We start from the raw sequence: 7,977 nt of genomic DNA, 5'->3' as shown, positions 1-7,977 counted from the left end.
GCGTGCTGCAGTTCATGGGGTCACAAAGAGTCGGACACGACTGAGTGACTGAACTGAATTGAACTGAACTGAAACTCCCTGTGGACAAGGAGTCCAAAAGGAATCATTTTAAAATGCAAATGGTTGCAGCAACATGGATGGAACTAGAGATTAGCATATTAAGTGAAATAAGCCAGAAAAAGACAAATATCATTTGATATTGCTTATAAGTGGAATCTTAAAAAATGATACAAATGAACATTTACAAAATAGAAATAGAGTCACAGACATAGAAAACAAGCTTATGGTTACTGAAGGAGTGGGAGGGAGAAGGGATATTTTAGGAGTTTGGGATTAAATTATACACACTACTGTATATAAAATAGATAACCAATAAGAACCTACTGTACAGCAGAGGGAAATATACTCAATATCTTTTAATACACTATAATGAAAGAAGAATGTGAAAAAATAATATAAATTTTTATATATTTCCAACAATCACTTGGCTGTATAACTGAAACTAACACAGCATTGTAAATAAACTATATTTCAATAAAAATAAAAAGAAACAATTTCTTTCTTGTTGGAAAAAAGTAAAGAATAAAATGCAAATCGTATCCTATCATTCTGTCTTAAAATCAATCAACGGCTCCCATTATCTTTAGATGAAAAGTCTAAACTGGTTCTAGTCATAGTACCCAAGGCCCTTGATTTCTTTCGGGCCTCCTGTGTCCTGACACTCACATCTCTCTGGCCATGCTTAAAGTTCAAGGTGTACTCTTGGCTTCCAATGCCCTTCCACGCCCTTTCCTAGTTAATTCACATTTGTTTTTCAAGAAGCAGATCTGACTTCAACTTCTCCAGAAAACCTTTCCAGACGTCCTTATTCTGGATTTGTTGCCCTTCCTACGTGTACCTGCTGAAAGTTTGCTTATCTAATAATAATGCCACCCATCACACCATATCCTCATTCTGTTTCCCCTACCAACTGGGAGGTCAGTCCTACATTTAACAGGGGCTTTTTATAAAGTTTTATAGCTCAGGAACAAGATTTCCTGAGTTTGTACTTCATCTCTGCCACTCGTGGGGCTTTGAGAGATTGTGTAGAGTGATTTACCCTCTCTGCCCTTCATTTTCCTCATTTGTAACATTAAATGAATAGTAGTACCCACATGGGTTGTTCTGATAATTAAATGATATGGTGTAATTAAGTGCTTAGCACAGTGTAGAAAGAGAGTCATTAGCTTGTTCATTTATTTGTTTACTTTTCATTGTTTTTTCTTTCCTCTCTGGAATGCAAACTCCAGGAGCACAAGGAGCTTATCTGGTTTGTTCACTGCTATATTCTCAGCACCAAGAACAATCCCCAGGAGCCCAGTGCATAATTATAGACTATGTGTTGAATGGATGTATTGATGAATGACGTGTGAGTTGGTCATGGTGTGTTTAAGCTTGCAGGCCATTCACTTTCCTCCTAGCATGATCCCTGGACATATTAGCTGCTCAACAAATATCCGGGCCTTGTCCTTCATGTTGCCAGCCACAATTTCTTACATGAGAATGAGACCTTTTGGCAATATCTGTGTGGAGTTTGGTGACAGTGACAAATGTAAGTACAGATATCAGCAATTGCAATCTCTCTTTCAGACGTGCACATATGTGCCCTTGCTGATAATAATGACAAGTCATTACAACTGTTTCAAAACAACTCAGGAAGAGCAACTTCCTTGTTATCACTCGTATCTCTACAGATATTGGAATCCAAGTCTTTGTAGAGTTTATATCGTTAACCAGAAATTCATATTTTGTAGTCACTGACATCACCATTTAACAAACAGGAACTCGACATTTTCAGTATAAGAAATGTATTTGTGACTCCCTTTTCTCTGTAGAAGAAATTTTTTAAGCATCTGAAAGTAAGGAGAGAATCATAAATAAAAACTTTGGGGAGGTTGAGGGCTATTTTTTATAAATAGAGTTTGGGGGACAGAATTAAATTCATCAAAATTTACACTTTTTTTGTTCAAGCTAGCTGGCAATGAAGTCTATAGTGAATAAAGAAACCAGTCTTTGTTTCCTATGGACCAGGCTACTCAATGTGCGCATATGTGCCTGTGTCATCTTGAATAATCACTCTATTTCTTACTGTACATGCAGGAGAGTTGAACAGGTGATCTCCAAAGTCCTCCTAGTCCTATTCTTCTGGGTGTCTTCAGCTGACATAGTCCTAACAGCTCTACATAGGATGAAACAATCGTGGAATGACTCCCTGATTTGACTCTGTGCAAAAACATAGGAAAGAATGTATAAGTCTTTGAAAGCATACCAAGTCAATAATATTTAAGAACAATGGGACAAGTGGGACAGACATTGAAAGCAAAGCAATTCTCTGTCCCACTGCTTTGCTTTTCTTTTAAATACACACATTAATTTGTTTTAACCATGCTAAAGAAGTCATGAAATTTTTTGTGGTTATCATAGGGAATGGGTACAAAAAGTGGTGGGTGGGTCGGGGGGGAAGATGGTGGAGGGATGGATTGAAAGGACTGATAAGCACTGGTCCAGCGAACAGGATATAGGTATCAGCTATGAGGTGCTGGACACATTCCTTGTCTCTCACCCCAGTTTCCAGCAGCCTCATCTATGACATGCGATAACACCCTTCCTGCCTACCTCCCACACTTCTGGGGAAGATTCCATTTCTCACAAGTTCATGGAAATGCTTTGACATGGTAAAATCAAATCATTAAAATGATTAATGTACATTTAATCATTCTAACACCGACAGAGGAGGCTAGGGATAAGTAACACTGTAGGACATGAACCTTCTGCATAATTCAAATGTACAAAAACATAGTTGATGTTCTCCTACTAATTTCAATGTTTGTTTCAAGCCTAAACACCTTGGCCCTTGTAAAAAAACCTTGGTCACTCTTACATTCAGAGTGGAGTGTGAACCCTGGGGTCTGGAGGAGCACAGGTGAGTATGGGGGTGGGGGGTGCCAGGCTTCCAGTGCCCCACAGATGACTGTGGGGGCCACTGGGCATCATCCTCACTGTTGCCCCACCAGTTGCCAGTGACCTATCCTTTCTTTCTGTCTGACTGGCACCTTAGACCCTATCCCTCACGGCTGTGTCCACACATCCTTGGAGATATGGGGGTTTCCTGAGAGGCTGTGTAAGGACCCTCTTCCTCTATTTATCAACTTCTCTCTCTGGGGTCTTCAGATAATAATGGGAGCCCATCTGTCGCCCAGTTCTACGACTGTCTCTCAGGTTCCTATTTACTAACAGGAAGGAAACATCTGTCCATACTTGCTGGTCTCCTTACTGGTGCTGGGGAAACGCCTTCCAGGCCCGGAGGAGTCTTCTTCCCTTATAATCCCTTGTGACAGTCTCCTTCCCAGATTCAGCTTTTTCCCAAAGGCTCCATCATTCCTGGAGGCTTTGGGTTTATTTTGCCCATGATTCCTTCCCTCTCTTCCTCCTTCAAGATAATGAGCACAGAATTGCCGATTGACATGAAGCGATGGAGACAGGAGTGGAAAATACCGACATGAACATAGAATGTTCAGTTAACATTTTATACAACAAAATATTTTATACAAACTTATATCCCACTACTGCTACCAACATAATCATGAGTGAGTGAGTGAAGTTGCTCAGTTGTGTCCGACTCTTTGCGACCCCATGGACTGTAGCCTTAGCCTACCAGGCTCCTCCCTCCATGGGATTCTCCAGGCAAGAGTACTGGAGTGGGTTGCCATTTCCTTCTCCAGGGGATCTTCCCAACCCAGGGATCAAACCCAGGTCTCCCGCATTCCAGGCAGACGCTTTAACCTCTGAGCCACCAGGGAAGCCCATGGGTGTGTGTAAATAGAACCAAGTAAGTTGAGTTTGCGGAGAAGGCAATGGCACCCCACTCCAGTACTCTTGCCTGGAAAATCCCATGGATGAAGGAGCCTGTTAGGCTGCAGTCCATGGGATTGCGAAGAGTTGGACACGACTGAGCGACTTCACTTACACTTTTCACTTTCATGCATTGGAGAAGGAAATGGCAACCCACTCCAGTGTTCTTGCCTGGAGAATCCCAGGCACGGGGGAGCCTGGTGGACTGCCCTCTATGGGGTCGCACAGAGTCGGATAAGACTGAAGCGACTTAGCAGCAGCAGCAGCAAGTTGAGTTTGAGACAGTCCACCCAGCCAAAAATAAAAAAAAAGGGTAGAGGTTTCAGATAATGAAGAAAAGAGAAAATAACATAAGGTCTTTGTAACATGGTTCCTTTTTTTTTTAAGCAGGTCAGTGCTGTGTGTGGGATCTTAGTTTCTGGACCAGGGATCAAACCCACAGCCCCTGAATTGGACGTGTGGATTCTTAACCATTGGATCACCAGAGAAGTCCCCCATGATCGCTTTTGAACTTACTGGATTCATGGTGAGCAGCATCGTTTTGTCACGTGACTCTCCTGCCTCTCTCCTGAGTCCAAGCCCTTCCCTGAGGCCAGTCTGTAGTCAGAAGGACACACCTGTTTTATGTCCTCAGGTGTTCGGGTGGCCCCAGGTCTGTGACCTGAAAGATAGCAATCACTGTACCCCACAGGCGTAAGGAGCAAGCTTCACCCTCCTCCCCACTCCATCCTCACACACCCACTCCAGCCTATCACTTCTGTGAACCTGTCAGGCTGCGTTTTCAATTACTATCTTTGAAAAATGTCCAGGTGGACCCATTAAATCAATGAATGCAATGAGCTCAACACAAGATAATAGCAATTCTGTGGCCTTCCTTGGGATAATTGGTGATACCAGGGGTGTTAAAAATCTAAGCCTGAAAATCATTGCTTTGAAGGAAGGAAGGACAACTGAGCCATTTTTTTCTATTAAAATGCATGAAATTTAAATAATGTCCCCTTTCTTCTGGGTGCCCATAAACCTTCCATTTTTTATGCACTGAAAAGTCTAAATATTTATTAACTTCAATTTATAGAATTTATTATAGCTGTCTTCAGCCAGGGCATGTATGTGTTTTAAAAATACATGGCACTTTAAAATTAGCATCATTTCTAAATAATTAGGAAATAATTGTGTTTTATTTTAAAGATACAAGATACTTAGCTCAATGAAGTAACAGAAAAAAAAGTGGTTCTTGCTGGTTGACCCCTAGTCAACAGGTTTCTATTCCTTGAATCAGCTGGATACAGCTGGCATCGTAGACAAAGCAGAGTTGGTGGCATTTGAGGAAGTGCTAGCTGGCCCACTTTAACTGATCCACTGTCAGAAGGAGCCGAGAAAGTCTCTCCAGAAAGTTTGCTTGTAGCCACGTTCCGGGCTATCTGGTTGTGCTCTTCTGTGAATTCAGAAAGCTGGTTTTGTGCTCTTGTGGAGGCAGATGAGATCTCATCCTTAGTAGGATCACCTTTTCAGGTGGCCACACTGCAAAGATTGGGGGCTGTGGGGGACGGGAAACTTTGGCCATAATCTCTATAATCACCCTCCTCATTTTTTGACCCAGAGAGAGTTGAAATTGATACCGTCCCTGTCTTATTTGGAAGGCTCTGACAGCTTCAGCCTGCTCCTCGCAGCAGATACGTATAAAGATGTTCTGAAATTGCCTGTGTGTGTTTCTTAATGGCCATTTCCCACAAAAACTGCAAGTGATGAAGAGGATGCTATGTCTTTCCTCCCTGTCCCCTTCATCACCATGCTTTGTTACCAACTAACACAGTTTTTGGAGATAATATTAAGGGGAAAAAGCCAACAAAGGAATGTAATTTGAAATTCCACTGTGCAGAGAAAACCACTTTTCCTAGGAAATATAGACCGCTTTCAATTTATGCAATCATGTAGTTTTCAAAGGTCTGGAGTAAATCACGTTTCGTAAACACTGAAATGCTTTAGATTTGCTTCCACTACTTTTGTATCAGCACCGGCAGTGTTACCATTCCCTTTTAAAATGATTTTTTTTTTTACAGAAAAAGACAAGATCTTTAGAACTATTGAACCACCTGTGACTAGCCACAAACTTTGTACGAAGGACGAAGTATTTTTTTTCTTTTATGCCTTCAAATAGACTGCTGGCCTCTGCCTTATCACTGCTGTGCAGCTGCAATTAGAATGCAGGAAAGGAAAATGGCACAAACAACAGGGGCCAAGCGGTCGACTCCTAGGATCCCACGGCAGCGGGACCAGGCGTGGCGGCTGCTGTGGGCTCACTGGCACTCCCCACAGTTTGTCTGCGTGCTGGGCTGCTTCGTGTTGCACCCTGGGTGTGAGAGTGTCCAGTCTCTAACATTAAATTTCGTCCCTTTTGGAGTAATTTGCATGAAACAATTTTGTGTCCATTCCATGTCCCACAACCTGGTTTAACATGTGTATACTTAACAGTTTTCTTAAAAAAAAAAAAAAAAAAAGAAATGCATAGTGTATATACCACTGGGTAACTCACTTTTTTGTTGCCAAACATCTCTTTACATCTGTAAATAAGCACGGACATCATTAAAAAATATTCCATTGTATGAATCTACGACAATTTGTTTAAACAGCCTCTAATTACATGGGCACTTGGGTGTTTACACTTTGGGCTGTAGTGATGTCTCTGGTTCCCAGGGTCGTGTTCCTTGATGGCCTACCTCTGGTTTCAGCCACAACCGCAGTGGTGAAGTGTCAGGGGAGCACAAACTCACTGGCAGCTGATAGCCAAGCCCAAGGCAGCATGGGCTTTCCAGTGCTGAAGGAGCCCAGAAGCAGAGGAGAGGGCACTGTGCCCCTGCCCCCAGGCACCCTTCAGCCAGTGGAGAACTGAGCTGGTGAATAAATGCTCCAAGTGCCTATCCTTCAAAAGAGGAAAATTCCAGAGGCCCATGAGTGTACAATGCAGGAGATCAGAATTCAATCCCTCGGTTAGGAAGAGCCCCTGGAGAAGGAAATGGGAACCCACTCCAGGATTCTTGCAGGGAGAATTCCATGGACAGGCAGGATACAGTCCATGGGTCGCAGAGTTGGGCACCACTGAGAGACTAACATTTTCAGCTTCAAGAGGGTAGAGTGGAGTCTAGCCCCAGGAACCCAAAAGCATTATATTTGTTTTTCCTTCTTTCCTACTCTCTCTCTCCTGCTTTTAGGATCATCTTGGAAATAAACTACCTGTATCCAGGTAAGTCCTGCTCTCGGGCTCGGAATCAAAATAGAGACTATGATAAACAGTGACACATAAAATGTCCTTAAATGTACATCTTGGCCATTGACTTATCCTTAGGATAAATTCCTAGAAATGTACACTACTGAATCAAGTGGCAAGAACTTTTAAACCCAAGTTCAAACTAGTGCTCTGTGTAATGGGGCTCCTAAGTGTGAGGGAATTGATTTTATTTGCCTGTGCCTATTCAATCCCAGAGCTATCATGAAGCCGACTCTTCCATCAAGAAGTGAAGCATTGATACTAACTTCCTGAAGTCTTTTAAGCCACCCTCCCTGGAGGCCCTGCAAATCCCTGCCTTATGCTACCCTAAAATCATGATGAATGGAATAATTGGAATGCACACCCACTGTCTCCCAAACAGACATCTCACTTTATTGCTTGGTAGTTATTAAGAATGAGTAGTAATTTTGCTGCTGAAAAGACTACTTATGGGGAAAGTAAGAAATAAGAAAAACATTCACTCATAATTTAAGCCACAAGGAAATAAAACCAACCACAAGATAAAATATCTGTTTCCCAATCTTTATATCATGGTGGCAGCAAAAGTCTTAATTATAGGTAGTGAAGTCTCTGGATTTTATTTCTTACCCAGCATCAGTGGTAAGAAAAGTATAAAAGTAACTGCTTGGCGTCGTGCAGAAGGAGCTCTATATGCAGGCACTTACACGGGGGGGACAGCAGAATCCTGTCGCTAGAGAGAGGACCATGGAAAGACAGTGTCAGCGCCAAATTGGAAAAGCAACAGCCTTTCCATGAGGAGAACTGCTGAGCATATGTTTGCATGTATAATTTATATAAAC

The 7,977-nt window shown here is 42.3% G+C and overlaps 1 long non-coding RNA gene across 1 annotated transcript; it reads right to left on the bottom strand.

The window, feature by feature from the left end:
• Positions 1 to 1,728: 1,728 nt before the first annotated feature.
• Positions 1,729 to 4,600, bottom strand: LOC129643492 (uncharacterized). Its single transcript, XR_008710334.1, has 3 exons — positions 4,408 to 4,600; positions 3,298 to 3,469; positions 1,729 to 2,262 (listed from the first exon to the last, which is right to left on the bottom strand). It is a non-coding gene; the product is annotated as an uncharacterized LOC129643492 (long non-coding RNA).
• Positions 4,601 to 7,977: the final 3,377 nt, after the last annotated feature.

The sequence above is a fragment of the Bubalus kerabau genome, chromosome 2 (assembly GCF_029407905.1).
Source record: "Bubalus kerabau isolate K-KA32 ecotype Philippines breed swamp buffalo chromosome 2, PCC_UOA_SB_1v2, whole genome shotgun sequence".
Lineage (NCBI taxonomy): Eukaryota > Metazoa > Chordata > Mammalia > Artiodactyla > Bovidae > Bubalus > Bubalus kerabau.
Note: the sequence above shows the minus strand (reverse complement) of the source record. Positions and strands in the feature narration are given on the sequence as shown.